Here is a 12,039-nt window from a genome sequence, read left to right as displayed (position 1 = left end):
AAATGATAGTGACGCAATAAACATTTCCAGTACTGTATGGGTATGTATCAGTGCCGTCTTAACCTGGAGGCGAAAAAAAGCAGGCGCCTCAGGGCCCCCAAAAACGATAAGACGGCACTAGTATGTATATCTATACTATTATATAAAATTGAAGTTGCATACTTTGAAATACGGTTTCTCAGTAAATATGAATTGTACGCACAAGTGTGATACATCACTTTGTTCGTCTTGGCGAGAGGAAGCTTCTAACGTTTTTATTTTTTAAAAATACTGATTTTTAAATAATAGTAGGGCGAGCGCTTCTCGCTTGCGAAACAGCACCGCTGCGGGAATAAGTAGCCGAGGGCTCTCGAGTTTACAGATTGCAGATTACAGATTATGAATCAGTTACGCTAATATTTCGGGCGAAGCCGAGACGGGGGATGCAAGTCCTTGCAGAGTTTTCTGAAATGTCGATTCTGGCTGTTTTCTTTTTTCTTTTTAAGTTTCAATTTATTTTCAGAGGTTTGGCGATTACAATTTGACGCCGATGCTGTTTTTAAATGTTATTTTGTGTGCTCTTTTTACATGCCTGCCAAGTATCATCGAGCCTGCTCTGCAATGTTCGACGGGCTGCCGATCGCTAAGGTGCTCGTTGGTAACAACATTCTAACACCTGTATTTTGTCATATGATGTGGTATGGGAACATGGTAATAAGAAGAAGAATATTCGTTGTATCATGTTACATAACAACCAGAAGATTAATCGCCATATTTCGATCTACACACATTGCATAAGTTATGATAAATCTACTCTATCGTGGGGCTTGATAAGACAAATATTTCTCCTTATAAGTCATTTTAATTTTAGTAGCTAATATTGCCGATATTAATCTTCTTTTTCCTCATACAATATTTATGCGTCTTTTGAGTGCATAGCATACTATTTGATGGTGTGCTACTTTATCGTCAAAAGTAGAGATTGAAATGTAAAAATATTTTAAATGTTTGTATAGAATTTTGGTTGAAACATAGCCAATATTTTTTAAGTCGAAGTGTTTTTAATATTATTTTCGTTGTAATATTTTTTAGTATTATTTGTATTTAGTAGTACAAGTTGTTATGATTTCATTTGGTTTTTGTTACAGACTGAACTCGTGCGTCGCTCCTTGAAGGAAGCAACTTTAGTGGGCCAAATGATGGAATAAATAAAATGGAAAAACTTTTAAAAAAGTGCTTGATCATTTTGAAATTCCTTTAATTATTCCTGTCTATACTCCAAACATACGACATCAGAAAAAAAATCGAAAACCCCTAACCTGAGATTCGTATTGAGAAAACATCTGTGATGGCACATGCAACGAGCACACCACGTTTAATAATAAAAAAAAAATAGGAAATTAGCAGAAATGGGGACATGAGCAGAAATTGGGGTATTCGCCTTATTAACATTTTCAGAATGCACAAAATTGGGCTTTGTAACAGGAGAACATGCCGTCGAAAGAGGTGGCACAAAGTAACGTCTTCGGAGAGACAATCGAGGATGCCTTCGGAGCTGAAATTCAGAATACCTCTTTTCGCTTCATGTTCTCCTGATACCTGGGCCAAAATCTGGCAAAAATTTTCAGAATGCACAAAATTGGGCTTTGTAACAGGAGAACATGCTGTCGAAAGAGGTGGCACAAAGTAACGTCTTCGGAGAGACAATCGAGGATGCCTTCGAAGCTGAAATTCAGAATACCTCTTTTCGCTTCATGTTCTCCTGATACCTGGGCCAAAATCTGGCAAAAATTTTCAGAATGCACAAAATTGGGCTTTGTAACAGGAGAACATGCCGTCGAAAGAGGTGGCACACTAAGTAACGTCTTCGGAGAGAGAATCGAGGATGCCTTCGAAGCTGAAATTCAGAATACCTCTTTTCGCTTCATGTTCTCCTGATACCTGGGCCAAAATCTGGCAAAAATTTTCAGAATGCACAAAATTGGGCTTTGTAACAGGAGAACATGCCGTCGAAAGAGGTGGCACAAAGTAACGTCTCCGGAGAACAAATCAAAGAGCGAGAAGTGGCGCAGAATTTTCGAACGCCTCTTGAAAGGCCTGCGCCTCTTATTTGCAACTTTAAGGCGATGCCTTTGAAGCTGAAATTTAGTATACCTATTTCCACTTCATGTTCTCCTGATATATTGGCCAAAATCTGGCGAAAATGTTTAGAATGCACACAAGAATGCAAAAAACAGCTTAGGATTTCTTTCCTTATTCAGAATAGAATACAGAAATAGCAAACAGCTCCTTCTCGCGTTCACCGGGTAATCGTCGATCTATCGGTATTACCATTTCTGTGCAGAAAAAAATGCTGTAATACCGACCTGCCGAATCGGCCAGGTCATGTGACGTGTCTACCCCCTTAAGATACAAGAATTTGTGGATCGAATACTTCAGATTCTTCACTTCTGTACATTACATCGAACACTGTGCGTCATGACTGGCGACTAAGTGTTTCGGGAGTGTCTACTGTCTCAAGCGTTCGGGCGGAAAGAAATCAACGCTGACCCGACTTATCTGCCGCGGGCACGGGCGGATCGGGTGAATCGAAAGACGGCCAGGTAACGGGCGGTTTGACCAACTACATACCCGCCCGTTGCAGAGCTCCGGTTACTCCTATCGTGGATTATCAATTAATTCACAAATTCCTCTAAATAAATTATAAAGCCGCCACATTTGTTAATTTTATTGATCAACATTTATTAATCAATTCAATTTAAATCATTTCTATAATAGGGTATCTAATCCTAGTTTATATTAAAATTTAATAAACATTAGTTAAATAAAACTTAATATAATAAGTAAAGATATTTCACCATACTTTAAATGAACTTAATTAAATATATTTATTATAAATTCACCAGTTTAAAAATTAAATAGATTAATTTACAAATTTAGTTTAACCGCTGTTGCTGGCACTAAAATTACCTTTATTAAAATTAATAACTAATTCAAACTTTCATTCATTATTAAATCAAATCTCTACACATTATTATAAAAATTACTATATAAGCATATTTGTAACCTACTACAGTAGTTAAATACCTGATTTATCAGACGTAGGCCCGCGATGTCGGCACATAACCGACTGTGACTACTGAAACCATTCCTTTCAGGAAAGTCCTACCTACTGCGCGTAACAAAATAGAAAGTTAAAATCTATTGACATAATTTTATGTTGTAAAGTGTTTCCTACATCTCTTCACTCCCATTTTCTACAGTTTTCAATATGTTGGATCTTTACAACATTGTATCATTATACAACAATTGTGATAACATTGTGAATATGGTATCGCAACGAATTACGTTTCATCTGCAATCAAGTGCACGTAAAATGTTCAGCTTTTAGTCTTATGATTATTGTCTCGTCTCTTTTATTAAGATTACTGACTGGTTCCCTTTTGAAGAACTGATTCTCAGTTTTTAAGAAGTGTGTAAAACACTTTAGAATTTTATTCATTATTCATGTTACATTTAATAATGAATTTTACATTTAACATGAATAATGAAAGAAATTCTAAAGCATTTCACACACTTTTTAAAAACTGACAATCAGTTCTTCAAAAAGAAACTAAATAAGACTAAAAGCTGAACATTTTACATGCAATTAATTACTATTGAAACGTAATTCGTTGCGATACCATATTCACAATATTATTACAATTGTTAAGCACATCACAACTGCTTAAAACTTTCAATTATATTATTTATCAAAAGACTCAGCTGAACCCCAATTAAGAAAACAACTTCAAAAGCAAATATAAAAAATACGTTGCAAAACAGTTTCACGACTGAACCTTGCCTTTACGCTATTTATTCTTTCTCTATCATTCTTTATTCCTGTTTATGTATTTTGTGCAATAAAGACGCTTCATAATAATAATAACAATAATAGTCCCCAATATGTCCAGTTTCTGCAAATCAACGGAGCTGCAGAACAAATCAGTGTAAATCCTACCGAGAAAACTGCAAATGAAACCTCCGAATCTTGCCTCTAATAACTAACCGCTGCGAGCAGTGGACGCAACATTGAAGTTTCATTAAGCAAAGACACAAGCGAGGGAAAGATCGATGGCTTGCGAGGCAAATACACTAGAATCTTGCGTGCATATGCATAAATATCCGGCGATCAAATTTCGAAGCGGCAAGAGTCCCTCATGTCGCGCGCGAGCAGCGCGAACGTTTCCTTGATTAACGTTCCAAGAAGTTCGGGAGCCGCGAGTATCGCAAAAGGTTCCAGCGGCGCTTACTTGGCGTGATATTTGAATAAGGGCGCCCAAGTGATATACATGCAGATTTCTCTTTCGCAGTCGCCATGGGTGACATCATTGTCTATGCAACAACTTCGACACGAGAAAGTTTAATTCGATGAAACTTCACCCCCACGGAATCCCGCCCCGGCATCCTGGCGAATTACCTAGCGCGGATCCGGGGCGCGGAGGGGATGAATTAAACCGACGATTATAAGCGTTCCGCTGAATGAACATTTCGTTGGACTCGCCAAACTCGATAAGATTGTTTCAATTTCATTCGATCGTTTGCTTCCGCACAGAGTCGCGCGAAAGTTTCCCGAGAGGGACGTTAGAGGTCCTGAAAAGTTCCATTTACCTCGAGAGCCATTCTAGCCGCGAAAATCCTTAATAGATTCAAGCGTTACGCTCGATCGCCGTCCTCCAACTTACTTTGTATCGAATTCGATCGCTTCTTAAATAGTTGACGCAAAGAGAAGCGAAAGTAGTTACACAGGACGATGTTCCGGAAGTGGGGGAGGGGCGAGATTCCTCCTCCTCCCCCTTCCCCCCCTCCCCTCCCCTCCCACCTGGCGGAATCGATCCCGGGGCAGAAGCGTCGGATTTATTGCACACCGTCGAATATAAGTGATACCCCGGATATTACCTATCTTTTCCATAATTCCTGCGAAATTTTCAAACGACGCAGACGTGAGAAGCTTTGGCCCGAATTGGCGATACGGTTGGCCTCGAACGGACCCGGTAATAACTCACGACCTTCCACCGCATCCGCGTGCCGATTGTACCGTAACTTTCGGCCGAATCGTGCCGCTCCCGCCGAGGAATATTACGTGTCTGACTTAAAACGCGTGCGACTACTGCGGGTTCATTACGCATGGCTTACTCCGCGCGTCGAACGCAATCCGAGCTCTCCCTGTTCCTACATCTGTCGATTTTCATTCGCTTCTTCCGTGGCGCACTTCCACGCCACTCTTGCGCATTCACGTTTCGTTTGGGAAGTTTGGAGAAACAGGTTCGGTTATGTTCATTGTGACTTTGGCAAACTCATCGAGTTTGCCGTTGTCATTTAGGATATCGAGAGGATTGTGATCAGTAAAATTAGTTGTTTGCTGCTGCTAGGGAGAGCATGAACGTGGTGCAACTGAAAAGAAGGCAAAATATCGATCCAGGTGCGGATTGAAATGATGGTGTATGTTTGCTTTCGCGTGGTAATTAATATGTTTTCCAGAGGGAAGCTTTGAAAATATATAAATTATAATTTCTATACACATGATTGCTATCTTTCGTTCTTCAAAGAACGCGATATCGCGGTTTGTTTACTGCCGGAGTTTTGGGATTATAGAAGTTTCTGTGAGTTTGCAATTGTTTTTCTCACACGCGTTAAGTAATCGATATAATATTATACTCGTTCTCAAATGCGAAGGAACCCGCTTCGCGCATGCAGACTGAGCTCATTGGCTCCGACAATGCGTCGGTGGGGGTACAGCCAATAGCGGCTTCTCCCGGCACCAATGAGCGTCAACCTGCGCAGAACCGGAGTAAACTCGTCGGTTAGCAGGTTCCTTCACATTTGAGACGAGTATAGAAATATTTAACGTTCAACTATATCGCAGAAAAATAAAGGCCTAATACAGATAAAGAAAGCTGAAGAATCTATTCAGTCAAACTAGCATCAGCTTGTGAAGACCAACTTATAGAATTAATTTATCAATTACGGTGTTCAATATATCAGAAACAACTTATCAACGTCGATTCATGAAAATCAAATCGCCACAGTTTAATCATGAAAATCCAATGAACAGAATCAAATCACCCAGGTTAAATTATTAGAACAAACTCGTTAGAATCAACTAATCAGAAACAAGAACCGAAATTAACACACTGCACGGGGACACCTATGCTGCGGCACTAACGTATCAAACCCTCGTTTGTCCATACAATATAGATTCACCCACTCCGGCGCAAAATAGTCAAACGCAACAGCGAGTTTCAGTAGGTGCACGACTAAAATGACCGTACTTTATGTATTTGCAGTACGAATGACACTACTCGTTTTAGCGGCTGCACTTTTTTTGTACGCGCTTCAGTTCCAATGCCTTTGCCCTCGACAGTGGTTTACAGCGCAAACAAGCGAACGAGCACGCAAATCAGAAGCATGTTTCGCAACGAGCATTAGATTTGTGATTGCGTTTCAGCCGTTGTTATTGCAAAAAAAGGCGCGCATAGTGTGTTCGCGTTGGATCAAAGTGAAATGCGTTATTCCGCGCACTAAATGTTCCCCGAGCATTTCCCGAATTGATCAACACAGGTGGGCACTTTGTGTTACCACGTAGGAGCTGGATAATGAGGAAAATGCAGGTAAAATGCACTGGGTTATACTACAAGTAATACGGTTTTATCGTTACATTGTTATTTTTATAGCTAAGCTTGGTTCATCTGTGCCAAAATGAATAAGCGGAAGATAATAAATCCCACGGAATTGGATCATTTATCATTGCTCTCAGCTGGGGATGGAATTGCAGGAATTATGGAAATAATGATGCGGCCGACAAATTTTTAGAGAATCTGCAAGTCTTAAGGTACGTGGATTCGATTAATCACAATAGTTTTTGTTCTTGCACAGGGTATTACGGAATTGTTACTGTTCCGTAATGTATCGCTTCCAGGAGACGATCAATCAAACTTTTCAGTATACTCGCGTTAGGGGGCGGAATATTTTATTACTTTCAACTGTGATACATCACACGTCGATTTTTCCACGTTATTTCATTCTTCTTTGTAATCCCGTTTATGGTTTCTATAATGTTGTACTGTTAGGTAATTACATGTTTCCTGCAAATTAGTATTCTACATCCAATTTAGTAATACCTTCTTCTGGGAGAATTTCAGTAGAAGCACTTACTGCTTTGAGTATCTTTTGATAAACCCAATATTTGAACAGCTATTTTAATGGTATTAAACTAAAATTATTATTTCGCGTTATCAGTAACATACAAAGTGCTACATATTATGCCACAAATTTTCTGTTAATAATATTATTAAAATGCAAAGTTGAGATGAAGCACCCTTGGTAGGTACGGTCGTTAAAATAGAGTAATAATTACATAAAGTGCATCATGAACTTCCTTCTTGATCTATTTATAAGGAAAGTCTTTACTAATTTCTACACTCTTCTTTCATCATTACCCATCATAATTGTCTTGACTCTACTTTCTTTCAAATTAACGAGGTAAAGGCTCTCGCTGTTTGCAATATTGTCGCAGGGGTATTGTTAAAGATGCGATATATTGTGTTCATCATGTAACAGATTTCATGCATCACTATCTAATAATTGAAGAGTCCTTGCAGAATACACTGTAAGTGGCAAAAATCAAATCATATTTTATACTATAATATTACCATTGGTACGTAGAACATTCTCTGATAAAAACTGTTCTTTTAATTTTGGCACTGACAGTGTTTTCTACAAGGACTCTCCAATTATGAACCACAGAACGCACATAAATTAATTACTCTATAGGGGACATATAATCGTGGCTCCAAAATTTCATCGAATGATGTTAGAGACTTTAAAAACGATTTATGACTACTAACTCTGCACTGGTTATCCCAGTGCATGCAAACAATTCATATTTCCTGCCTTCCTTGTCAACTATAATAAACTAAGCTTTTCAGATGCAGTCATCAGTAGGTACTACAGATAATAATTTCCAGGAGTAAATGAATCTCCTCTACGAACTTAAATAGAACAGCAAATTTATTCCTTCGTCACCAGGGGGTTAAAGAACGCTGGTTCAACATTTAAATAAAGTTCTAATATGACATTTCGAGGCTCGACTGCTCACTTCGTAAAGAGATCCCAATAAATACTGCTCAGGCTCTGAAGTAGCTACTAATCTCTAACTAAATTTTGCATTCAATGGACAGGTATGTATTTCTTTACAGAGAACACAATTTTTACTAAAAATAAGGCAGTGCTGTAAGTAGCACACGTGGCAAAGTGCTCACAAATGTATTACAGGGGTCGTCCTTAAATTACGTAAGAGTAATTTTGGCGCTAATATTACTTACATCGCATTTCTTCAGTTATTAAAGTTTTTTTAAAGGTTTCATATTGAAAATTAGGTAAAAAATATATTACGTAAGACGCTACCTCACAACCTCTTTCCCCTTTGAAAAGAAACGTAAGAAATTCGCGACCCCCTCCGCCTCAAAAGTCCTTACGTAATTTAAGGACGACTCCTAATCAGAAATTCCTTCAAAACTAGATACTACTATTCCGACCCTTCGAATAGATGACAGTCTGAAAAATCTAGCACCTAGTAATCAAAATATCCGAGGAACCGCGAGAGCTTAGCAGAAACCACGAAACGACCTGTTCTTGTACCTCAACTGTAGTTGAAAAGAAATGGCAACTCTTGAATTGGAATGCAGGGGAGGGCATGAAGCGTATCCTCGTCGAAACGTCTCTGTTTCTATTAAAAAGTGCCAATTACAGTGGCGAGTGTGGCAATTAATCAGGCGAAGACGAGAAACTGGTGCCAAGAAAAACTGGGCCGGTCACCGAGCCATTATTACACACGCCGAAGGTTAAGGGAGATGTACTAAGGGTAATGGCCCGTTTACATTGTAGGTACAAGCCCCGCAGGAAATCGATATCATTCCCAGCGAGGCCGTGGGAAACTACGGGATGGATCTTAAACCGCGATTTCTTAACCTGTGGCGAAACGATCGTGCTTTCGACAATACAAAGCACGCGAATTCATTGTTGTGTGTCTCGCCGTAAGCACTCCTACACCCTTTATAAAATTCTGGAATTTCTGCTTTATCTTGTGTAAATAGGATTCGTTTAATCCAGTTCGTAAGCCAGTACGATATTTTCTTTCCCTTGTAGATAAGCGTGCAAATCCTTTATCTTCTATGTCTTCTACTTTTATTTTATTCCTTCTCTTTGTCCATTATCCCACCTCTTGTTTCTCATTTCATACAGCTTCTATTAATATTTAGTCCTCAATTCTAATTACACTTGGGGTAGTTTTCGTGGTAGCTAACCGGATCCCCATCTTTGCACCGCTCTGTATATTTGTCGTGTATTTTATTTTATGTTATTATTTTATATATATATATTTTTTATTTCTTTTTCTTATTTTTATCTTTCTATGTAGTAATGGTAATAATTTTGTAACTCTACACTAAAGGGTTTCCCGTTAATAATAATAATAATAATAATAATAATAATAATAATAAAAATTTTGCAAAACGTGATAAAGACGCAACTAATTGATGAAGAAATATGTTAATAATCCTGCAACTTGTTCAAGTTATTCTGATCTGCACCCTTCAATGATCAGATAGCGCCCGGAGAGCCGCTACAACGCGTTTGGAGATTCGAAAAAGCACTCGAGTACCTTTTATATTCCCAGGGAATTTGTGAACGTCTGGAGATAGGAGCAGTTGGACGTAATTCTTGTTCGCTCAAAGGTAAGAAGGGATTCAGGTTAATCATCCTTATCATTAAAGAAAAAGAAGCTCGGACGTCACTTCTAGCCGTGGAAAGAATATAAAGCTTCGGCTCGATTGTTCCTTTAAACCCTCTAATTCCAATGCACGTTCTCCACGTCCTCGTTGTTTAAGCTCAATTGCCCCGCTGGCAATCGTTTGCGAGTCCTCTCTTGTCAACGGGCCGAGGAAAATCACCGAAGGAGGAAAAGGCGGCAAACCAGTTGATAGCCCTTCACAGCAGCAACTTGCACGGACGATTCTCTTCCTCTCGTTACCATCGTTCCGGGGAGAGCCGTGATTCACCTACTTCAACGTGGACAAGTTTTCGACACGACTCAAAAATATTTGCCTCCGACAACTCGGAGGAATCGATGGCACTTTACGATTTCATCGAAGAGGATGAACTTAAAAGTCATAGACACTCCAAATATCCTGCTGGAGCTTCTACGAAATGTCTTGGAAAAATTAATTGTATTTCAATTACTGGAAATACTTTTCGACTTCGTAAAGCACAGGGTAGATGTCCCATTTACTGTCAGTGTCCCTATTACTGCCACTTTATTTATTTCACTTAAAAAAAACGTAAGGTATAAAGAATAGACATATATACAAAAATGTACTATAATAATAAGAAGAACAGTCCCAATTTTATGATAAATTCTTTTTTACACTATTAGTTATACGTTGCGTATTTATTAAGTAAAATAAATGAAGTGGCAGTAATAGGGACGCTGGCAGTAATTGGGACACTTACCCTACGTATATAATTTTAGTAAATTTACTGAGTGCCCTCGGCTTTATTTAATTTTAATAAGGTATTTCAATTTTAAACACTTGTCTTTTATTTGCAAAACCGAGGTCATCTTGAGTTTTTTTTAAACGGAACCGTATGATCTTTCTTTCATTTGTGAAATGTTTATTATCGTTTAATGCTGCCCATTTGACAAAGTTCAATTTCAGTTAACAACTTTTAAAGTAAACACCCTATATATTGAATTTTACTTGGTGAAAGGAATATTCCCACAGAAGTAGTGTATGTAAAAATATTCAAAGTACGAGAAAGGTTATCATAATAATTAGGATGACATCATCAATGATCCATTAAGAAACTTGACACTACCATTCACTCGAAGTAACGATCTCTAAACGAAACGTTTCTCCGGATACCATCATGAAAAGAGACGAATTAAGAACAGGACTACTAGTCAAGGCTCAGATCTCATCACCATCATCGCAAACCACTGTTGAATGATTCGCCCAGCACCCCCAGAAGACACCAGGATCTAGGGTTCACGCAAGTGTCTTCAGATGCAATTTCCAGAACCATTCCCATGAATGGATGATTATGGTAGCGCAGGATCAAGAATTTACTTGAACCTGCGACACGAAAATTCCATTTTAACCACAGCCAACATTCGAAATCTCCATCGAATCTGTCCAAACTGAAGTTTCTGTCCAGACCCTCGTAATGGGCAACGCATTATTACTGTGAGATTACGAACTACTGAATGCCAGCTGCCTTGAAATTGAGCTACACTAAAATTACACTAAAATTGTATTTTACTAGTTTTATTGTAAACTAATGTAGATATTCCAATAGCTTACAACAGTTATTTATTCTGTACCACTATAGATATTCCCGGTGGCGGATTTAACAGAGCGACCGATGAGCAGTTGCCACCTGGGCCCCTGCACAGAAGGCCCCTAGGGCCCCATCCTTAAAAAAAATTGTGATCATATCTAAAGCATATTTTTTCTGTATGCTTACACCGAGCCCGTTTTTAGTAAACTACAGTTTTATCTTCCCGAAAAATGGGCCTCTGTATGCAAAATAAATAGCTTTTTTCCAAAGCCGACAAGATTTTTAGTTTCTAACATTGAAATTTATAAAAGTTACAATTTCTTGAAGATTTTCTTCGTGTTTTCTCGACATATGGTAATCTAGATTATTTTTTGGCAAAACTGTGATAAAATCTCAATGATTGGGATTGATATTTCAAAATATTATCAAATGGCTGCAATTTGAAAATTGAGTGATTATAAAATTAAAAAAATTTCGAAAAGAAAAATATTTTGGCCTAATTCTGCTAGGGACAATAACGACACGTCTGCTGAAGGTGTATGCCCAAGATGGGCCCAATCGGTCAAGTAGAATTCCACATATCGTGGCAACTATTTTCTGACACACCGGTTTGAGAAAAAAGCGTTTAAAGTCTATTGAAGAGAATTCCACTTACAACTAATCTGCCACGCCTGGTCCGCAGAG

This window comes from Andrena cerasifolii, chromosome 12 (assembly GCF_050908995.1).
Source record: "Andrena cerasifolii isolate SP2316 chromosome 12, iyAndCera1_principal, whole genome shotgun sequence".
NCBI lineage: Eukaryota > Metazoa > Arthropoda > Insecta > Hymenoptera > Andrenidae > Andrena > Andrena cerasifolii.
The sequence above is the reverse complement of the archived record's forward strand: the minus strand, read 5'-3'. Positions refer to the sequence as shown.